The sequence below is a fragment of the Adiantum capillus-veneris genome, chromosome 9, assembly GCF_014529385.1.
Source record: "Adiantum capillus-veneris isolate H3 chromosome 9, ASM1452938v2, whole genome shotgun sequence".
Taxonomy (NCBI): domain Eukaryota; kingdom Viridiplantae; phylum Streptophyta; class Polypodiopsida; order Polypodiales; family Pteridaceae; genus Adiantum; species Adiantum capillus-veneris.
This window is the reverse complement of record NC_140939.1, coordinates 92208714-92216961: the sequence shown is the minus strand read 5'-3', so window position 1 is coordinate 92216961 and position 8248 is coordinate 92208714.

Here is an 8248-nt window from a genome sequence, read left to right as displayed (position 1 = left end):
GCCATAGGGTGCCAATATAGAGCATAGATCGGTTCTTACTAACATAGAGAGACCAAATAGTGCTTTATACATGTGGCCATAGGGTGCCAAAATAACATTGAGGGTTTTTTCGAAACAATGAGGGCACCTTGTGGCCTTGGGGCCATAGGATGTCAATATAGAGCATAGAGCATAGAGCATAGAGAGCTTCTTACTAGCATACAAGGAACCCTATGGCCTTCAGGCCACAGGGTGTCAACGTAGAGAAAACAGAGGTTCTCACTAGCATTCCCCTCTGGCCTTCAGCCCACAAAGTCTCCTCAATATAGAGCAAATAGTGTTTTTACTAGCATAGAGAGCACCCTATGGCCCTGGGTCCATAGGTTGCCAAAAAACCATCATGAAGGGTTTCTTCAAAACATAGAGGGCACCTTGTGCCCTTGGGGTCATAGTATGTGTAGAGCATAGAGAGGTTCTTACTAACATACAGGGGACCCTATGGCCTGAATTAGGGTGCCAATATAGAGAATAGATCGGTTCTTACTAGCACAGAGCACACCCTATGGCCTTCAGGCCAAAGGGTTCCAATAAAGAACAAAGATCAGTTCTTACTAGCATAGAGAGACCAACTAGTGCTTTATACCTGGGCCATAGGGTACCAAAACAATGAGGGTTGTTTAATGGCATAGAGAGCACCCTATGGCCCTGGGTCCATAGGTTGCCAAAAAACCCTCCTGAAGGGTTTCTTCAAAACATAGAGGGGAACTTGTGGCCTTGGGTTCATCGGATGTGGAGCATAGAGAGGTTCTTACTAGCATACAGGGGACCCTATGGCCTTCAGGCCAAAGGGTGACAATATAGAGCATGGAGAGGCTCTTACTACATATGGCTTTCAAGTCACATGGTGCCAATATAGAGAAAATAGTGTTTTTACTAGCATATAGAACATCCTGACCTAGGGGGATTGGTTGTCAAAAATCCATCATAGAAGGGTTTCTATGGCCTTCAACCCACAAGGTCTTCTCAATATAGAGCAAATAGTATTTTTCATTGGCATACAAAGCACCCTTGGGGCCTTTGAGGGCAACCCTATGGCCTTCAGGCCTAAGGGAGCTAATATAGAGCATGGTGCTTTATATCGGCATAGAGAGCTATGGCCCTAGGGCCATAGCAAAACAATGAGGTGTTTTTGGAAACGATGAGGGCACCTTGTGGTCTTGGGGCCATAGGAAGTCAATATAGATCATAGATCATAGATCATAGATCATAGATCATAGACGATAGAGTATAGAGCACAAAGAGATTCTTAGTAGCATAGAGGGAACCCTATGACCTTCAGGCCACAGGGGGCCATTATAGAGTAAACAGAGGTTCTTACTAGCATAGAGGGGACCCTATGGACTTCATCCCACAAGGTCTCCTCAATATAGAGCAAATAGTGGTTCTTACTAGCATGCAGGGGACCCTATGGCCTTCAGGCCACATGATGCCATATGGTGTTGGTGTAGAGGCTCTAAAGGGGTATTTAGGCCATTCAAGGGATACTTCTTTGAGGTTACTCTAATGTCATAAGGGAACATGTGATCACACTACCATAGAGTGGCCTAGGTACACTTGTAGAACCATTTTGTTGGCACCCTTTGGACCTAGGACCACATGGTTTAACATAGAGGTGACTCTATGGACCTAGGTCCATATGGATGTAATAATTTCCATCTTGTCTAAATATATGTCATTCTTTTTACAAAAAATGTCTCAGAAGAGAAAGTCAAAGTCAGTTTATGCAACTCTTTCAAGATAAAGAGCAATTGCCCTTCAAGGACTGTGGTATTGTCAAGGAGATAAAGAAAGATTGTTCAGATCTTGAAATGTCTCCATGCCTTGGAGTAAAACTACTCAATGGTGACTCCTACTTGTTGGAGCCTATGGCCTTTTCTCAAAAATTGGTGAAGGTTGATAATGAAGGAGTGACAATGACAAAAGCAAGGTGGGTTCAAGACGACACTCCAAGTGAGAACTTTATAGACTTATATATTGAGGGCTTTAAGAAAGTCAATCAATATGTAGGTAAATTGAGCAGCACAAAGAAGAATAAGAAGCGAAAGAATGAAGACACAGGTACAACAAATCAATCTAAGACGCTCAAGGAGAGTGAGACTCCCTCACTTGGAGAAAATAGTGGAAATGTGGCCGAAGAAAATCATTCAGTTATACCCTTACAGAATCAAGAAGCAGGAGATTCTAGTGGACTTGAAACCCTAACAGTTGGAACCCGCTCAATGGTGGCAATGGTTGTGGACTCATAATCCTTAGCTGTGTTGGACTCTATTATACAGCCCAAAGAAAAAGATCTTGATAAAGAAGTTGCCAAAACTTCTAAGAGTGGGCTAGATGGATACGTCAGAATTGACCACTATTTTAAATTTGGTGTACAATTTACCCAATTGATCCCAGTTGAGCAATGCAACCTTGCACCAGATGGCTATAGATGCAGACCATTGTTAGATGTATATGTGCAATATCTCTTGAAGCAATTTGCAGGACACTCTAGGCCAGTCTCTAGTGCATCAGACTTGATGCCGTATAACCCAATTACAAAAATGCCTTTACAAACAGCTGAAGTGCATGGAGACAAGCTATCAACATACCACTACTGGATTCTAGCTGGTCAGCATTCCATCATAGCGGCTCGTAACAACAACGCTAAGTATGCTTTGAGAAAAGAGTTCTACAAGTTTAGAACTACAAGGATAGTGGTAGACGCTCCGAAAGAGGTTGCTGTTCGAATTTCGAAAATGGAGAACATGGAGAGAATAAAAGCAATGAAACAACAGCCTTATGTGGAGGTCTTGAAGCATGGCCGTAGTCAATGGCTTGCATATTCTAAACCAACAAAACCCCAGGCAGGTGTTCTTGTCGGTCATTCTAGTCGAGCAGGTTGGGATGTAAGTTCCACTTCCCTATGTTTTTGTTACAAATATGTCTTGAAATAAAGTTAATTTTCTTTTTTTTAATTTTGAAGGCCTTTGTAAATGTGGCGAACATCGTGTTCAACCATAAATCATTTGCCAACAAAGAAGCACACATGGTCATGTACGATGATGAAATCTATGATCAGTGGATACACATCTTGGAGAAGCATCAGACATCAACTGCTGGTGGGCGACAACCAAGCATAACAACCTTTAGATGCCTAGCTGGTTTAGAAGATAATGATGTCAAGCTACTACAACAAGAGCTGGCAGATGAGAAGATCTTCTTAGTGAAGCAACCACGTCAAGCGGGCATGCTCGACCTCACTGCACGTGCAACGATCTTAAAGAAGACCAGGGTTTTTGAGCCTCAAATGTTGATGGCATTCAAAGAGATAGATCCATCAGCAATAGTAGTTACTTCATGGGATAAATGTAAGTCTCATTATAACATTACAGATGAGATTTACAAATCTCTCTCCACTAGTTGTACGCAATGGCTAAATCTCCTACTACAAAAAGGAAAGGAGAAACAGCCAATTCCTGAGATCACTAGGGGATATGTGCAGTGGATCATTGCAAAAAAGAATGGCACTTCTAGTTTGCAATTCATTTACCATGGACAATCAAGTGTGTTGGAAATAATTTGGAAGGCATTGAGTTTCTCTACAGTGAGAATAGCTCCAAAATTCGTGTTGGTGTTTGCATCATAGACACAACACACAAAAGTCTTACATCTAGTGGTTGGAGTGCTACCCAATTTGGTAAAGTAATTGGAGTATGTGGGGTAGCACATCAACCATCATAGTTTTTAATTGCCGGCTTAGTCAAGTATCAGCATGCTGCTTCCCTAGAGAAGGCAATATCTGAAAAAGCTAAATGGTATGAAATGCACGTTCTACCTTTGAGCTCCTTAATGGGATTAGAGACCATCCAAACATGTGCTCTTTGTGAAGTAATTTTTGGGGTTTGGGCATTTTTCAGTCAAGGAGAGCAGTACACCAACTACTCTAGTGTTAAAGAGTCATTGTTGGAGCCAATGCATACTCTCTGCATCAATGACTATGAGTATGATGCTGTGACCACGGCCAAATCCTTTTTTGTACGTCGTGCAATCAAATGCATCTGTCTCAAAGAAGATGATCAAGTGATAGACATCTTCTCATTAGGCTATGTCACTAAAGAGGCACTACAACAACAGAGAAAGGTGATATCCGTTGCATGTAGTAGTGATCAAATGACACAATTGGAATATCTTTGCCATTCCATAGTGGAAGAAGACCTTGATCTTAGAAGGTGGGCAGGTGTGGATAACACAGAGAAAGTCAATTCCAAGGATTCAGAGGAAGAAGAAATTGAAGAACCATTGGATGCAAGTGCTGAGGCCATTCTAGAAAGTCTATAGGAAACAGGTTAAGCTAGCCACCCATGATATTACATTACTGATATTTAGATTATTATTGTTGTCATTTTATTTTATTTTTCCCATCTCAAATCTACCCATGATGTTAAAAACATTGATGTTTGGCTCGTTATTTTTCTCAATTTATTTTCTTTGAAAAAATGTGAGCTTGTGAGTTTGAGTTTTTTCACAATAAATGAATTAGACTTAAGTGTATGATATTATATGGACATGTTTTGGTAAATAGAATTCTACATTTATATATGGTCATAAGATATATATTATGTAATACTTTAAAGTTAATTGATCATATGAGGTTTGGGAAGAATACACTATGCCTTGAGGATCATAGAGTTCGTTGTAGACTTGAGGATCATAGAGTTCTTTGTAGACATGACACCCTATTGCCCTAGGGTGCGATAGAATCCCCCAAAAGAAAATGGGATACCCTACAACCTTACAGATGTAGGGTGATTACACCGAGTCTCTAAAAGGGCACATAATCATCTGGGTTACTCTATAGCCTTAGGCCCATAGGGTGTCAACATAGAATCCCCCAAAAGCATTTGGATACCCTACAATCTTAAGGATATAGGGTGATTACATATAGTCTTTAAAAGGGCACATAAGTATTTGGGCTAGTCTACAACCTTAAGGCCATAGGGTGTCAACACAACTATCCTACAATCTTATGTATATAGAGAGATTACATAAAGTCTCTAAACAGGCACATGAGTATTTGGGCTATTCTATAAGGAAACATAAGTTATCCAAGAGCATTTGGGATACCCTAAGGCCTTAGGGTATCCCTATGACCCTAAGGCCTTAGGGCCATAGGGTGGTGACATAGAATCTCCACAGGGGCACTTAAATCACCCCATGGATGCAAACCACCTAGCTCTTATGGACACATCTTATAAAACATCACATGACACCCTATGGCCTTTAGAACATAGGTTGGTTATTCTAGGTCACCTAAAGACTCTTTAAGTGTTTCAAGAACATATTTCGTTGGCCTTATATGTTGTGTCCATATACATTAGGGACATATATTTCTTATCTTGTGATTAAAGTTTAATATTCTATTGAGAATGAAATAAGCTAGAAAAAACTAAAAAGTATTTAGTCCTCAAAATTCCAAAATGAGAGTTTGAAGAATTGATGTATGATCATTTTTTGTTGGGTGTAAGTTCTTCTATTGTGAATTGATGGTGTAAGCGTTTGAAATAATTATCTTTGTATTGCAACTAACTAGATTAAACATATTCGCTTTGGAATAATTATCTTTGTATTGCAACTAACTAGATTAAACACATTCGCTTTGGAATAATTATCTTTCTATTGAAACTAACTAGATTAAACCTATATCCAACATTTGTTGTAAATGCCAATTATTTGCTTAGATAGTAAACATCGAGTATAAATGGTTATTGAAGCATTTGTCCTTTGGATTATGTGAAGATCTAGTTCTTTGATTGTAACAAGATTTTATTCAAAGATATAAAGTGCGCGTATTTTGTTCCAAACTATGATTTTGTTTCTCTTCTAGATGATGCAGAGAATTGGAATTTATATCATGAATTTTTTTCAATAGAGGGAAGCTAGGACTAGTAGAATTTTTTAGCTTGTCATGTAGCAATCGGAACATTGTATCAAGGTTTATTGCAAAGAAATGATTGTATAATGTATAACCATTGTTTAAGTTTGTAAATTGGAAGAAGAAGGCAATGCAAGTTCGAAAACATGTGCAATGCCATAAGGAGAATCCAACACAAATACTTTTGCTCCTCAGGATTTGTAAATCAAAGTGCATGGTGAGCCGGACCTTCCATCCACCAACAGATCAATGCATTTGTGAATTAAAGTACTTGCAAATTTGATTTAAATGTTTGAATGTTATGATGATATTTGAAGGCAAAGACCCCTTCAACTGTGTGGCAAAGCAACAAATGTATGATGTATGATAATGATTCAATTTTGTATATCATGTTGCATATTTATCGCATTATTAACTTACACATTTTGCTAGCATAGAGGACACCCTATGGCCCTAGGACCATAGGATGCCATCATATCCCATGTACAATTTCTCTTTTACCATAGAGGAGATCTTATGGATCTAGGGTCATAAGACGCCAACATAGTGCATAAATGGCTTCTTATAAGTATACACATAAACATAGTGCATAGAGGGAATTTTACTAGCATAAAGACCGCCCTATGGCCTTGGGACCATAGGGTGCCAACATAGAGCATAGAGGGATTTTTATGAGCACCTTGTTGCCCTTGGGACGCCATAGTGCCATAAAGTGGTTTTTGTATATATAGTAGAGAATTCTCACGCACATGATACCTTGGTCACTATCTAGCCCTTGGACCATATGATAGTAGCATAGAGGAAACCCTATAACCCTAGGGTTTCCTTCTATCCCTAGGGCCATACAATGCCAACATATAGTATACATGGTTTCTTCATAGAGCAAACCTTTTAACCCTACACTATAGAGTGGAAACCTAGACCATATAATGTATCCTACTAGCATAGAAGGCACCCTATGACCCTGAGGCCAAAGAGTACCAATTTAGGGCATAAAGCGTCTCTTCCTAACTTGAAGGGCACCTTGTGGCCCTAGGGAGCACCCTATGGCCCCATGGCCATAGGGTGTCAACATAGTCAAATGGGGTGTAAACTTAGAGCATAGAGGGTTTCTTACTATCATGGAGGACACCCTGTGTCCTTGGTGCCATATGGTGCAAACATATAGCATGGAGGGTTTCTTGCTAGCATAGAGAGCACCCTATGGCCTTGGGGCCATATGATTCCAACAAAGAGCATAAACGGTTTTTTGATAGCATAGAGGATAGCTTATTTCCCTGGGGCCATATGATACAAAAATAAAAGAGTCTTAAGAAGGGCACCTAGGCCACTAAATCACCATGGAGCCATAAGGTGGTCTTTGTGGAATGCTCCTAAAGGGTTCCTTGGCTATCCTATGGCCTTTGGGCCATAGGCTACCAACATAGAGTTTAGATGGTTTCTTACTAACATAGAGCTCACCTTGTGGCCTACGGTCTTTAGATTCTAATATAGAGTTTCAATGGTTTCATACTAGGCGTAAGGGGCACCCTATGGCCTTGGGGCCATAGAGTGTCAATGTAGAGCGCAGAGGTTTCCTTCCTAGCATAGAGGGCACCATGTGGCCTAGGAGCCATTTGATGCACCCTATGGCCCGAGGGCTATAGGTTGCCAATGTAGACAAGGTTTCTTAGTAGCATTATAAAGGGTACCTTGTGGCCCTCAAATCTCCATAGGGTGCCAACATAGAGCGTAGAGGGTTTTTCTTACTAGCATAGAGGACATCTTATGGCCTTGGGGCCATAGGGTTTCAATATTGAGCATAGAGGATTTCTTACTAGCATAGAGGCTTCCTTGTGGCCCTAGGTCCATAGGGTGCAAACATAGAGAATAGAGGATTTCTTACTATCATACAGGGTAGCTTGTGACCCTAGGTCCATAGGGTGCAAACATAGAGCATAGAGATCTGTTACTAGCACAGAGGGCACCCTATGGCCCAAAGGCCATAGAGTGACAACATGTAGCATAAAGGGTTTCCTACTAGCATAAAAGGCAGACCTTGTGGCCCTCGGGTCATAGGGTGCCAACATAAAGCATATATGGTTTCTTACTAGTGCTCATAGAGGTCATCTTGTGGCCCTATGAAAACCCATGGCCTTAGGGCCATAGGGTGACACATAAATAAAGTACCATATGGCTTTGAAACCATATATCTATTTATATGTGGAGACCTCCCAACAATCCTAACCCTATGGCCTTGAGGCCATAAAGATACATATTTTGGATTATCTTAAAGTCATAGAGATATCTACAAAGAGA